Below are 13,996 nucleotides of genomic sequence, written 5' to 3'. Positions count from 1 at the left end.
GGAGAAGAAAACAGTACTATTGCTAAATACTGGACTTAGAGCTTTTTGATGACTTTGGGGGCCTTGTTTGCCTTGATAAATATTGGATTTAGCAATAAAGAGGTCATTTGAGACTTGGGAAAGAGCTGTTTGGATAGAGTACTGGGGCGGGGGAAGGGGTAGAAGTAGGAGAGTTAAGTCGTGAAAAAAGAGGTTACAAATCTGGCAGTGTGCAAAATAAAAGAAATTGCTTTGACAAGAGGCAATTGCTTTATGCTCCTCTGTGAAGAACAGGTTCCAATACTCAGATCTCTAGCTTAGAATCTTTAAAAATGCCACATTAGGGCAAAGCTGATTTAAAAAATGGAGATTAGTATTTTTGGTTTTGACAGTTTCCAGGAAAGTATGGGTGTTCCTACAATGTTTCATGGCCAAGCCTTGGTGCATATATCCCTACATCTTAGAGTCCTTAACCTCCTGCAAAGCACAACTCATTTGGACGCCTCCTCCTTGAAGCCTTTCCTGATCCACTCTGTTGTTAGCAGTCTACACACACACACACACGCACGCACGCACGCACGCGCGCACACACACACACCACTTTTTACTTATTTGGTATATATTTTCTATTCACTTCTCTGTGGATATGTTGTTTACTACCAACAGAATATAATTTCCTTGTGGGGAGAGATGACTTCATTTTTGCCCTTGTGTCCCTGGTACCTACTTAACACAGTGTCTTGCACAAAGCAGTTGCTTAATTAATGTTTGATGAATGAGGGAAAGAATGTAACATCAAAATGTTAAGACTGGCCCCAGTTTATTTCTAAAAATCACCCTATAATACATTCTAAATCAGACCACCCTAAATTTGCCTAAGATTACTTTTGAATATTCCTATTTTCAATCTAAAGTCTCCAGAGAAGAGGTTCCATAAATTTACTTATTGTGTAAAGAATTTTTAAAAAATTATTTCTCTTGAAATAGCCGAGCTTCCTTATGTGAGCTTCAGTTTGGTGACCAAGAAGCCAGTTCTTTTGCAGTGACTTAGCCTTGGATCCTCTTTTGGCCTTTATCTTTCCAGTCTTTATAGGTAGCCTTCATTCAGAATCCCTTCTATTCCATGAGGTCAATTTAACTGTCCTTTCCTGAGGTTCCTTTCTCCCCGCCTCAATCCCTCCACCATTTTTTTGACTCATTATATTTTGAAATGACTAACTTAGAGAAAAATGTGTGTATGTGTGCATGTGTGAGTGAGTGACTATTCTATATGGGAACTCCCTCTACCTATCTATAATCTAGTATTTAAAGAATTACCTGACACGTAGAAATGTTTGGTAACTTACCCAAGATACCAGGCTGATAAGTGCAAGTGATCAGATTTGACCCAAATCTTCCTAAGACCAGATTAAGACTCAAGCCACCATGTTATGCTCTAAATTACAGCTATATGAACATGAATGGTTGCTATCCAAGGAAAGGGTGTTGTCACCACTGTTGATTGAGAAGCTATATAGCCTTTTTCAGCTATGAGGGGCAAGGGACCTTGCGCATAATATCATGTAACCCAATAAAGTGTGGATAGCATGGTAGACTCAGAGACCTCTTGAGATAGGGTATACCAGAATGCTGGCTGGCATGTACCAAAGTGCTGAGAAAAACTCACATTGAAGTTGTGAACTGCTCACCGGGATTTTTCAAGCAGAAGCTGAACAATGACCATGATTATCCCCATGGTATAAATGAGGAAACTGAGGCTCAGACAGATTGTACAATCTTGCCATGGTCACAGATGTATAATCTAGCTGGTTAAGTGTCAGTATGGAATTGAACACTACTGTCCTAACTTCAAGACCAGGACTGTGTCAGTTACCTCATGTTGCCTCAGGTGGATAGAAACATTTATTAGGGATTTCATAAAGGGGATTCCTTTCCATTCAGAAACAGGTTGGACCAAAACTCCAAAGTCCTTCACAACTCTGAGATCCTCTCATTCCCAATGATCCATAGTGCATGGAGGTAAACAGGCACCAAAATATCAAATGTAGCCTAGTGGATAGAACACTGGATCTGAAGTTGGAAGATCTAGGTTTAGCCAGCTCTGAGAGTTCACTTGTTATATAACCTTGGGCTAGACCTTCCTAAGCCTCAATTTCCTTATCTGTAAAATGGGGATAACAGTACTAACTGTAATGCCTATTGAACTGAATTGACAAGCTGTCAAGTGGTTGATGACTGTTGCTGTGTCCCAACTCCCAGGACCAGGCAGGAACAGGGAAAAGATGCTCAGTATCTCATCATGCTTAAAAAACAAACAAAAAAAAAACCCCTTTTTCCTCCCCCAGTCTGACATCACTGGCTTTGTACTTGCAACTAGACAATTATGTCACCCTTTTTTGTCTGGGGTGGTGTGTGTGTGTGTGTGTGTGTGTGTGTGTGTGTGTGTGTGTGTGTGTGTATGCGCGCGTATTGTATACACCATGTCTCCATTGCTCTGCTCTGTCTCGGCTCTAACCCCTTGAATTCAGGGCCAGAGAAGGAAAAGAAGAGCCCAGAAAATATGAATGCAAGAGTATGACAAGGAGCAGGAGAGAAAATGGAACAAGCCAATAATGTGAAAATCCATCTCCAGTAAAATGAAGTAACTTCAAGTCACTGGGTGACTTTACTTCTTTCCTGGCAGAGATACAAAGCAGGCCTCCATCTCTGGGTCCTAGACCTTCCATTTCACAGAACCTCAGCTCTGGAAGGGACCCCAGAGAGCCCTCTTGTCTTGATAATGTAGTTAATGAGAAGCCCCTTTCCAACATCTCCAGTAAATGTTGGTGTTGCCTTTGGGTGAAAAGTTCCAAAGGTGAGGGGCTCGCCCCCTCCTGAGACAGCCAAGTCACCCCCTGGAGACGTCTGTCATTCCACGATCTCAAGGATAGGGCTCACAATGCAATACCTGCCTGTCTATGATATGTAACTTTTGTCCATGTCCAAGAGATCTCCAAAGAGGCCTGCCTCTAGTTGGCGTAGGTGCCAATGGAGAGGACATAGACTGTCCAGCGCGTGTACCTTGCATCACTATTGATGAAGCAACCCTTTTCTGGATAAACATCTTCCTGATGATGCTCCTCCCACTCAGTAGCATACCCTCCCCATACCAGCTCTAGAGACACTTGGCCAGAATCACTGGATATTAAAGACAGCATGGGAGAGTGGAGACTTTGGAGTTGGAGTCAAGAAGACCTGTGTTCAAAAGCCACCTCAGACACATTCTAACTATGCCCAATTCACTTAAGCTGTCTGAGCCTCAGTTCCTCATTTGTAAAATGAGGGGACTCTATCCTCTAAGTTTCCTTCTAGCTCTAAATCTATGATCCTCTGGCCTTGAAGCCTACTCCTCCGACTGCCCCATTTTATAGAAGGGGAAACTGAGGCCCAGCAAGGATAAGCAATTTCCTGACAGTAACACAGCTAGTGAGTAGCAGTAACCCTACACTTGCAGGAAAATCTTGCCTTTCCAGAGTGCAGTGTCCCAGAAGCAGACAGTCCCCAAATGGATTCTGTAGGCCAAAAGCACATGTAGCACAAAGCTCATAGAAGGAACCAGCAGAGACTGTTGGTAGAAGTCCCAGGAGACTTCTCCTTATCCAACATCCCCAGAAAATCTATTTGCAAATCCAGAAGCCCAGAGCCCAGAATGACTGCTAACCTAGAGTGTGTTGGCCTATGTACTTTGGAATTCCCTGAAGGAGGGAAAATTCCATCCATTTCCCAGAGGCCCATGGGGGAATTTTAGCTCTTGACCCTTTTCTAGAAACCAGTAGGAGGAAATTGTTTTCAGAATAGCAAGCTTTAAGAGGTTTGCCATTTCCATCTCCCACTCCAGCCCCAGAACACAATAGAAATGAATGGACACAGTGGGCCCCTTTCTTCTGTAGGAGCTATCCCAAGAGAGGAACTTCTTAGGGGAGAGAACTTGAAAAGCTAAGGGAGAGTTATGTCCTGGGAAGAAACCAGGCTCCACCTTCCCCACTATGTTTCTTTCTTGATGCCTCTGCTACCCACCTGCACTGTAGTAGGAGCTAATCAGTCCCCTACTTACACCAATGACTAGGCAGTTCATGAGATCACTTGACCAGAGCATGGAGTTCATTGTCTGAGGCTGGGTAAGAGGAGGAAGAGTGTGTGGAAAGATGTCAAAGAGTTTTGAGATGAAGAGAATGGAAGAAGAGGGAGCTCACCTTGCAGAATGGCAGCAGTTTTCATACTATTATTGATGCAGATCAAGTTAAACTAGTTGTGATTGAATTTTAACAAAAGGGTACACCAAGGCAGATCCCCAAGCAAGATGACATTACTGGCATTTGTTGATTGATAGTCTTGTGGGATCATAGCTCTGGAGCTAAAGGGCCAGAGAGACCATCTAGACCAAACCTTTCATTTTACATCTGAGGAAACTGAGGCCCAGAGAGCTAAAGGGCCCTAGGATCACAGGATCACAGATGCTGAGCTGGAAGGGACCCCTGAGATCATTTAGTCCAATCCTCTTATTTACCGATGAGGAAACTGGGACCCAGAGTAAAAGTGACTGCCTTGGGAAACATTCCTCTCCGGGACAGAGTTTGAACCCAAATCTTCCTGATTGCAAATCCAGCGTTTTGTTTACTACCTGCCTGCATGGAAGAACAGTAGTCAGGAAGCATCTTGGTCCCAAACCTGCCAGGAAGTAAAATTTAGCTATGAGATGACCCTGTTCACTGGTGATGTATTTGCCCTCTGTACAAACTTCCTACCAGGCTGATTGGTCGATCCCTACACCTTCGGAGGAGCCTTCCAAGAGGAAGAGGAGGGGATTGGGCAAGATGGTCTTAGAAGGGCCTATTCAGCCCTAAATAATGAGAATTATTATAATAGCTGGTATTTATGGAAGACTTTAAGGTTTACAAAGCATTTTACAAAGGTATAATTTGATACAACAACCCTGGGGGGGGGGGGGTCACTCTTATTCTTCCCATTTTCCATCTGAGGAAATTGTGGCAGGCCAGGATCACATAGCAAGCATCTGATGCCAGATTTTAACTAAACCCTTTGGACTTTGCGTGACTTCGTGCACCTGCCTTTGGGTTCACGTGGATCTTCTTGCCTTTTGTTAGACCAACCTATTCCGTAATCTTCACTCCAAGTCCTGCCCTAGCAAGGAGAGTCCTTCATGGATGAAAATGAAGTGTTAACATAGAGAAGGTATGCACATGGCACATTATTGTAGGTGTTATACATGAAAGGGAAAGTATTAATTAAGAGATTTTGAGGACTGTTTGCAGCCAATTCAGTCAATTTAGTGGAGTAGTAGAAAGAGCCTAGAATTTGGAACTGGGAAATCTGAGTTTAAATTCCACCTCTGCTTTTTATTATCTATGTGATCAGGCTCTTCACTTCACCCTAGGGCAAAGGTCCTTCTAACCTTTTTTGTTTTTTATGGTGTGTGCTTCCAACTTTTGGCAGGTGGGGAAAACCTATGTATCCCTTCTCAGAATAATGTTTTTCAATGTAGAAGATTGTGAGAGAGCCCAGAGCTTAGTAAAAAATAAAGGTGTAACTTTTTTTCTCTTCCAAGTTTATGGATCTCCTGAAACCTATCCATTGACGGTGTAGAGGACGTCTGTGGACACCAAGTTGAGAACCTCTGACTTCTAAGGCAGGCTGCATGGTATAATGGAAAGAGTCCTGGACTTGGAGGCAGGATATATTATCAGCTGTGTGACCCCAGGCAGATCATCTAAATCTGAGCCTCAGATTCCTCCACTGTAAAATGATAGGGTTGAACTAACGGCCCTTTTCAGCTCTAAATCTGTGATCTTGGGCAAAATCAAAAGAGGTTGAAATCATGTTGAGCGATACGCTCACTTTTGAAGTTGGGAGGAACTTCAATAGACATACAGTCCAACCTGTACCTAGAAAGAGTTAGAGAGGAACTTTGATCCAGTTGGATTGAATAGGCTCTACTTAAATCCTTATTACTCCTTGACTTACCAGTAGAGGGATGGCAGGAAGTAAAATATTCTTCCATTCTTTTACTAAGAGTGTGAAATGAGCATGGGAGTACCAAAAGGACCCTTAGAAATCATGGTGATAAGGCCTGGAAAGATACAGGAACTCCAAGCATCCCATCAATGGCATCCACTGAAAGGGCCCTTAGAGATCATGGTGCCCAACAAACAGCATCCCTTTCTATTTCAGTCATTTCAGTTGTTTCCAGTTCTTCTTGACCTCATTTGGGGTCTTCTTGGCAAAAATACTGTAGTGGTTTGCCATTTCCTTCTCCAGCTCATTTTATAGATAAGGAACTGAGGCCAAAAGGTAGGTAAACTGAGTGAATTTGCTCAGAGTAACACAGCTAGTAAATGTCTGAGACCAGATTTGAACTTGGATCTTCCTAACTCCAGGCCTGGCATTCTATGCACTGTGGCACTATTGAGTTGCCCACTGTACCCCGTGTTAAAAGGGCCCTTTTGTTGTTTCCCAACAAAAGGGCCCTTAGAGATCACAGCATCCAACCCATATCTTTTATGGGAATCCCGTCCACAATATCCTGGTCTAGTGGTCAATCCTAAAAGCTTTTCTTAGAGACCTCTAATTATTGTCTCCCAAGGCAGTCCACCCCACTTTGGGACACTTAATTGTTAAGAACTGCTGCCTTACATTCAGCCTAAATCTGCTTCTCCTGCTGCTGCCCCTGCTTCTAGTTCTACCCAAGAACTAAGGAGAATAAGTAAACCTACTCACACATGATAGCTCTTCAAACATGGGAAGACAGCTATCTTGTCTCAAGGAAGTAGGGGGTAGGAAAGAAGACTGGTCCAATGGGAAATGAAAGCTCAGATGCATCAAAGACTTGCCATAGTGGATGATTGACCTTTGGATTTCTACTTTGCTCTCCAACTCTTGGGGCTGGCTCCTGGCTCCTTTCTATTTTGTATTTCCAGTTAGTCTCCCTGTGAGGTGTCACAAAATGGGACAGAAGTAGGGAAACATAGAGGGCATTCAGAGAAGCCTAGTGGGGTATCCTAGGCTGAGAGAACAGAAATAATCAGTCATCCAAGACATTTATTAAGCCTTTGCTCTGTGCAAAGTAGAATATGAGCTTCTTGGAGGAGAGACTTTGACTTAATTTTTAGTCTTTGTGTATCCAGTTCTTACCACAAGCACCTTACCCATATTAAGAGTTTAATAATGTTCAATGAAAGAATTTATGAATGAATGAATTTATGCATGAATGAATGGATTTATGAATGAATGAATGAGAAACTTTGTTCTTAACCCTCCAGGAAGATACAAAAGAAATAGACATTACAATCTATGGGAGCTTATGGTCTACTTGAGGAGATAATATATACGTATATGATAGAGTCAATGCTTACAAAGAAATTAAACAAATTAACTTAGACCCAGCTGTGCGGATAAAAGATTAGGGAAACAAAGTGGCAGAATGGTGAGTGTAATGATTGGAGGAGGCTTCCTAGAGGAAGTGAAATTTAAAGGAGGATTTAAAGGACTTAAATTTAAATTTAAAGGATCATGGAAGAGATGATAGCGAGGTCATCCCAAGACTGGGCACATGTTCCTCTCCCCCCAATAGAATATTAGTTCTTTGAGAGTAGGAATGATTTTTCATTTTGTCTTAGAATCCCCCTGCACCTCATGCGTTGTTTGGCAGGTAGTAATAGGGGCTTAAATGCTTGTTGAATGAATGAATGAATGAATGAATGAATGAATGAATGAATGAATGAATGATTGAAGTAAATGTATGAAAGAGTCACCGGGAGGGAAGCACAATGGATTCTTGTGGGTGCCAGAATTAGAAGGGACCCTAGAAGCCAGCAAGTCCTCCTTTCTCATTTTGTGGGTTAGGAAACAAGCTCAGCTAATAAGTAGCATAACTGAGACTCCACCCCAAAGATGGAAGTGTGGATGGAAGACTAGAAGGAATGCAGCAGAAAATCAGAACTGATGTTAGAGGGAAACCTTGATCCCCCTCAGACCACTGCAAAGCAAAATCCATTGAGGATTTGTTCCCAGATTCCTGGAAACCTACATACAGATTCAGATAGCTGAGCTGACCATGCAGGGATATGCTGAACTCTGGTCTTTCTCCACTCAAAGCATCTTGTTGACATTCTGAAGTCCCCAGCTCTGCTAGGCCAGATCCATTGCCTGATAACACTGACGCCAGCGGGAAGGGCCAGGCCCAAGCCACAGGGTTTGACCTCTGTCCCAGAGGAGATTAAAACGATTCCTAATTAATAGCCTGTGGAATAGATAGCTACCTTGGCTGGCAAGTAATTGAGAGTCCATGGCCACTGGAGGCTGACCCATAAATTGTGCCTAATTAGCCCAGGATCAGGCCACCAGCCACTGGGTGCTTCTAACCTAATTAGGTCTTCCTGGAGACATTGCATCACTGGTAACTCACTTGTCTTCACAATGGCTGGCTTTTATGTCGACCTGGCTGAGTGACCTCCAAATGATACTTCTGGTAGGAGGAAAGCTGGCAGAGAGGCCTGAGTATACTGTTTGTCTTTTATCCTTTGAAGTATACCTCTCATCTCACCTTCTCCATGAGTCCATTTCCTGCAAGATCAAGCTTCGTCCCAAAACACCACTGACCCTCCCTGTTGGGACTCTCATTGGATTATGAGACAGAGTTTATAATTCTGGGGCAAAGACTTCTTAAAATTTTTTATCTTTTTCTGTTAATAGCTTTGGGTTTTATATCACATTCACTCTCAAATATATCCCTTTCCTCTCCCCTATCCAGTATGTCTTCTTTTTAACAAAGTGTTTCTTTTTTAAGGAGAAATGAAAAAGTAGTCTAGCAAAACAATCCATCTCTACCCCATCTAAGTGTATATTCAGTATTCCACACTTATAGTTCCCCACTTCTGAAAAAAAGAAACAGAGGTTTATTTCCCCATCTTTTCTCTGGGACCAATCCTGGTCATTATCATTACATAGCTTTCCATTTACATTGGGATAATAATTGCGTATGTCATTTTCCTCCTTCTACTCACTTCACTCTGCATCAGTTCATGTAAATCTTCCTGTGCTTCTCCAAATTCTGGGTAGTCATCTTTTGTTAGAGGCAGCCATGGCAGAGAGGGCAGAGAGCCTGCTCCAGATCCAAGAAGACCTGGGTTCATTCCTGTCTCTTAGACCCCAGGAAAGTACCCATGTCATTTCTCTAAAAGTATAAGTCAGGAAGAAGACATATAGCCCACCTTGGCTGAGTAGAATCTTCACCAAGAGTTTCCTTCAGCAATGAAATCACCACCCCAGAATCCCTTATTCAGGCTTTTCTTATAGCTGAGTAGTATTCTATTATGTTCCCAGGCCACAATTTGTTTAGCCATTATTATAGGGTACAGAAGCCACTTCTCTTTTTTCTCTAACATCACTTGTTTCCCCCTTCCCTGGACATTCAGAAGTCTCCTGGTAAACTGGAAAGGGCAGCTGTATCAGTCAATCACTTAACCACTTTGATCCTCAGTTTCCACATCTATAAAATGGGAGATAATAGTACTTGCCCAGGACCTCTCCTTCACAGGACTGTTGTGATCAAAAGAAATCTGAGCTAATATTACCCAGCTCTCATGTACTCAGGAAAGGCAAAGTAAGTATAGCCACAGGATCTAGAAGGGAAAGGAACCTTAGAGATCATCTATCCAGTCCTCTTGTTTGACAGATGAAGAACTAAGGAGGGTCCAGAAATATTAAATGACTTATCCAAGGTTGCGTAGCTATCCTTAGCAGAGCCAGGGCTTCTGGCCTTACCCAACCCCCACTACTACCACTCTCCTTCCCCCATCTAGCAAAATACATTTTATTGAATGAATTCTGAGACCACATATAAATAATTGAGGATTATCCTTTTAAAAAAATTATCTATCCCACTACGATTGGTATGGGGAGGTGTGACTTGCTAGTGTATAATTAGTCTTCTTTAAGTGCATTTGCACATATGTATTTATGGCCCTTTAAATGTATTCATCTTCACCATCTGGTGGTAAACACTTAGAATTCAAAGACCACGCTTCTTTACATCCTGGAAGTCTCCATAGTGAATAATTCAAGCTCCAGACACTCCTGGGAGATAGTGAGGAAACGTGACTGGATGAGGATGGTGTGAGTTGTAGTTTAGTAGGAAGTAAGGAGATCCGTGTGAGGTCTCCTTCGAGCAGGCATGTGCTTTGTTATTAACAGCTTTTCCTACTTTATATTTCCAGTGTTTCCCCCTCTGGGTCCCCTCATCCATCTCTTGCCTTCCACAGTGAAGAGGGTTATTCCCCTCTGTTTCCATAGTAAAGAAGCCAAGGCCTAGAAAGACCTTGTGACTTTTTCAACATCACACATCAGAACAACCTTAGAGCTGATGCCCCAGAGTTTCTACAGCTCCTGAGTCAGGTTGCTTTTTTGGAAGGGGTGGTGGGTGAGTAGCAGAACAGGCTTCCACACCCCTAGGCCCACTGATTTTGCTTGGCCCCAGATGGGTGGGACTAGCAAGGAGGCAGGTTGAGGTTCAAGGGAGAGGGTGGAGAAAGAGAAATTTCCTAACTGAGAATTATCCTGCACCCCCCCACACACACAAAATAAAAGTGAAATGGATTGACTTACTGACTTGATAAGTAGTGAGTTCTCTATTACTGGGTATTCATATTGAGACTGGACAGAGCTTAGCACTTGGTAAATATTTGATTCATGGAGAATGGATGGCCATTTGTTGGACATGGTATGGAAGAGATTCCTGTTCAAGTACAGGTTGGGCTTGATTGCCTCCAAGTTCCCTTCCAGCCTAAGATTCTGTAGTTCACAGAAACACTACAAGAGTTATAATGGACCTCAGAAGCCATCTGGTCCAACCCCTCCCTGGACAGTAATTGTCTTTACAATATTGCAGGCAAGTGGTTGTAAGCCTTTGCTGAAAGACCTCTAGCAATGAGGAGTCTGCATGAGCAAGTTTTTCTTCATATCCAATCTCAATCTGTCATTTTTGAGTCCCTTACTCCTAATTATATCATCTGGACATGAGTTTAATCCCTCTTTCACCAGTCAGACCTGGAGATGCTCACGTTACTCAATCACCAAGCATTTCAATGTTTACTATTTACCAGGCACTTACTCAGCTGTCACAACTCCTCCCCAAACCTCCTCCTCTCCACACCAAACATCCGCAGTTCCTTCCACTGATCGTCACAGGGCCTGAACTTGAGGCCCTTCCTCATCTAACCCCAGCCTCTCTCACCAGAGCTCCAGTATCCAATCAACAACTGCCTGTTGGACAGAACTCAAGCCCGTAGGCATCTCACCAACAGTCCAAAACAGAGGTCATTGTCTTCCCTCTATACCCACCCTTCTTCCAGACTAACCTGTTATTGTCAGAGGCATCACCATCCTTCAAGTTAACCCTCATGGGAACTAGAGTGTTGTTCTCCCATCTTCACTCTTGACTGGAGATGCCAATCTGGCCATTTCTACCTTCATAATAGCTCTTTCATCGGCCCCCTTCTCTACCTCATTATTTCTTACCTCTCCTCTTGCATCAGCCTCCTAATTGACCTCCTTGCCTCAAGCCTCACCCCACTCCAATCCATCCTCCACAGTGGCCAAAGCTGTTTTCTTTAGACTTGGGTATGATTATGTCAACCCAACTCCTTCTCCCCTCAGTAAACTCTGGTGGTTCCCTCTTACCTTTAGAATCAAATATAAACTGCTCTGTTTTGGCTTTTAAAGGACTTGGCCTCTCTGCTGTTCCTCACACACAACACTCCTCCAGTTTTTTTCATGTCTTTCCCCTGGCTGTCCTCCATGCCTAGAACATTCTGTCTCCTCATCTCTGTCTCCTTCAAGACTCAGCTGAAATCCTACCCTTCTGTGGATGGCCTTTCTCAGTCTCTTCTCTACCCTTCTTCTCTCTAACATTTTTTTGTTCAGTTACTTCCATCTTGTCTGACTTTTCATGACTCCATTTGGGGACTTTTCATGACTCCATTTGGGGTTTTCTTGGCCAAGACACTGGAGTGGTTTGCCATTTCCTTCTCCAGCTTATCTAACAGATGAGGAAACTGAGGTAAATAGAGTGAAGTGACTTACCCAGGGTCCCACAGGTAGTAAGTGTCTGAGGCTGAATTTGAACTCAGGTCTTCCTGATCCAAGGCCTAGAGACACCTACCTTCTATCTACTCTGTTTGTCTTGTATACATCTATACATATATGTGTGTGTGTGTGTATGTGTGTGTGTATGTATGTACGTATTTATGTAGATGTGTGTATATATATACACACAAGTTAAGTCCTCAGTTAGATGGTGAACTCCTTGAGGTCAGGGACTCTTTTTGCCTGGCCTGCTCATCGTTTATTGATTGTTCCTGGTTGCTCCCATCTGGAGTCCCTTCTCCTATAGATTCCAAGCACTTTGAGAGGAGCTGAGGCCCACAGCACCCCTCAGGTCACTTCCTTGGCTTCCCAGGGATCCTAGACCTGAAGCGGACCTGGCCCCTGGGCAGCGCCCCTCCCTCACAGCTGTCTAGGCTGAAGCACAGACCCTCCAGCCGCTAGAGGGGATTAGCCTTGATGCTTTTCTTGGAGCAGCCACTGTTTAAAATCCCTTCTTAATAGTAAACAGAGCCTGCTGTCCCTTCGGACCGGCCTGGAGGGAGATTTGGCAGCTCTCAGCAGGAGGGAAAGAGGGAAGGGGAGGGCGGGGGAAGTGTCCAGCTCTGGTTTTAGCAGTTCGGGACCCTGGCCAGTGTGGGCTCTGCACCAGGGCTGGCTTTGCTGAAGAAGCCTCATTATCGGCAGGCCCAGACCCAGCATCCCAAGTGAAGCAGGGGGGACTGCCCTGCTTCCCACAGAGCCTGGTGCCAGTGGGGGGTGGCAAAGTCGTAAGAGATTCCTGAGCTTCGAGCCTGAGCTGCTCCTGAGAGTGGGTTCAGGCTGGCATGTTCCCAGGACCCCATGGGTGACCCAGGAGAGAATCAGCCCAGCTGTCCCTTCCCTATGGAAAATGTTGGGTCGAGAGATGGAAAGGTCCCCAGAAACCATCAATCCAACCTCTCCATCCAACATGAGGAAACTGAGACCTAGGGAGGTAAAAATAAGGCGCCTAAGTTCCCATCCTCATCATCAAGAAGCTGTATGAACTCCTGCTATGTGCCAGGCCTCTTCCTAAGGGCTGGGGATACAAAGAAAGGCAAAAACGGGCTATCTGTCCTCAGGGAGTTCATATTCTACTGAGCAAATGGGGGGCGGGGGAGAGAGGAATCACATGGGAGATATCGTAGGAAAAGAGAGGAAGAGACGGAATGAGACAGACAGAGAGAGAATGAGACAGACACAGAATGAGAGAGACAGGGAGACACGGCTTGGGAATGAGAGCTGGCTGGCGGGGCTCTGTCCAGCACGGCTAGGACCGCTGCGGCCGCGGGGGTCAGGGCAGGGGGAGCGCGTCGCTGCCACGCCGGGGGCTGCTCGCCGGTTCAGACGGCGGCCAGCAGACAGTGGGTGCGTGTGTTGCAACGTCTGGTGGAGCTCGGAGCATCCTGTCCATATGTGCAGCCGGGGTAAGCTCCGGGCGGGCCGAGCCGAGCGTGCGTGGGGCTTAGGATGGATGGGAAAGAGCTGCTGGCACCTTGCATCTCATTTCCAGCCCCGGGTTCACCGGCGGGTCAGCGGCTCTTCGTGACATCATCCCATTTGTTTACCGTCTTCTCGGGAGGATGTGCTGCCCCTGCCTAGAGTGGGCTTTCCCTCCCCCCAGCCCAGCCCCTCCCCCTTCCCCTCCCCCTCTGGTCCCCCCCTTGCTCCTGCCGACTTGCTAGAAAACTGCAGACCTCTAGGGAGCCCCAACTTTACTGGATCGGGCAGACTGGCCGCAGCTCTGCCTTTTCCACACCCCCAGCCCCGTGCCCCCTCCCCGGCCCCCGGCCCCCAGCCCATGGAAGAAGACTTTGCTTGACTCCAGGCAGGGCAGGAT

The 13,996-nt window shown here is 44.9% G+C and overlaps 1 protein-coding gene across 3 annotated transcripts in view; it reads left to right on the top strand.

Annotated features, from left to right (window-relative positions):
* The window catches only part of DHRS3 (dehydrogenase/reductase 3), an 83,039-nt gene that overhangs the window by 40,589 nt on the left and 28,454 nt on the right, over positions 1–13,996 (top strand). The window lies entirely within an intron of this gene.

Source organism: Notamacropus eugenii, chromosome 5, assembly GCF_028372415.1.
Source record: "Notamacropus eugenii isolate mMacEug1 chromosome 5, mMacEug1.pri_v2, whole genome shotgun sequence".
Lineage (NCBI taxonomy): Eukaryota > Metazoa > Chordata > Mammalia > Diprotodontia > Macropodidae > Notamacropus > Notamacropus eugenii.
The sequence above is the reverse complement of the archived record's forward strand: the minus strand, read 5'-3'. Positions and strand labels throughout refer to the sequence as shown.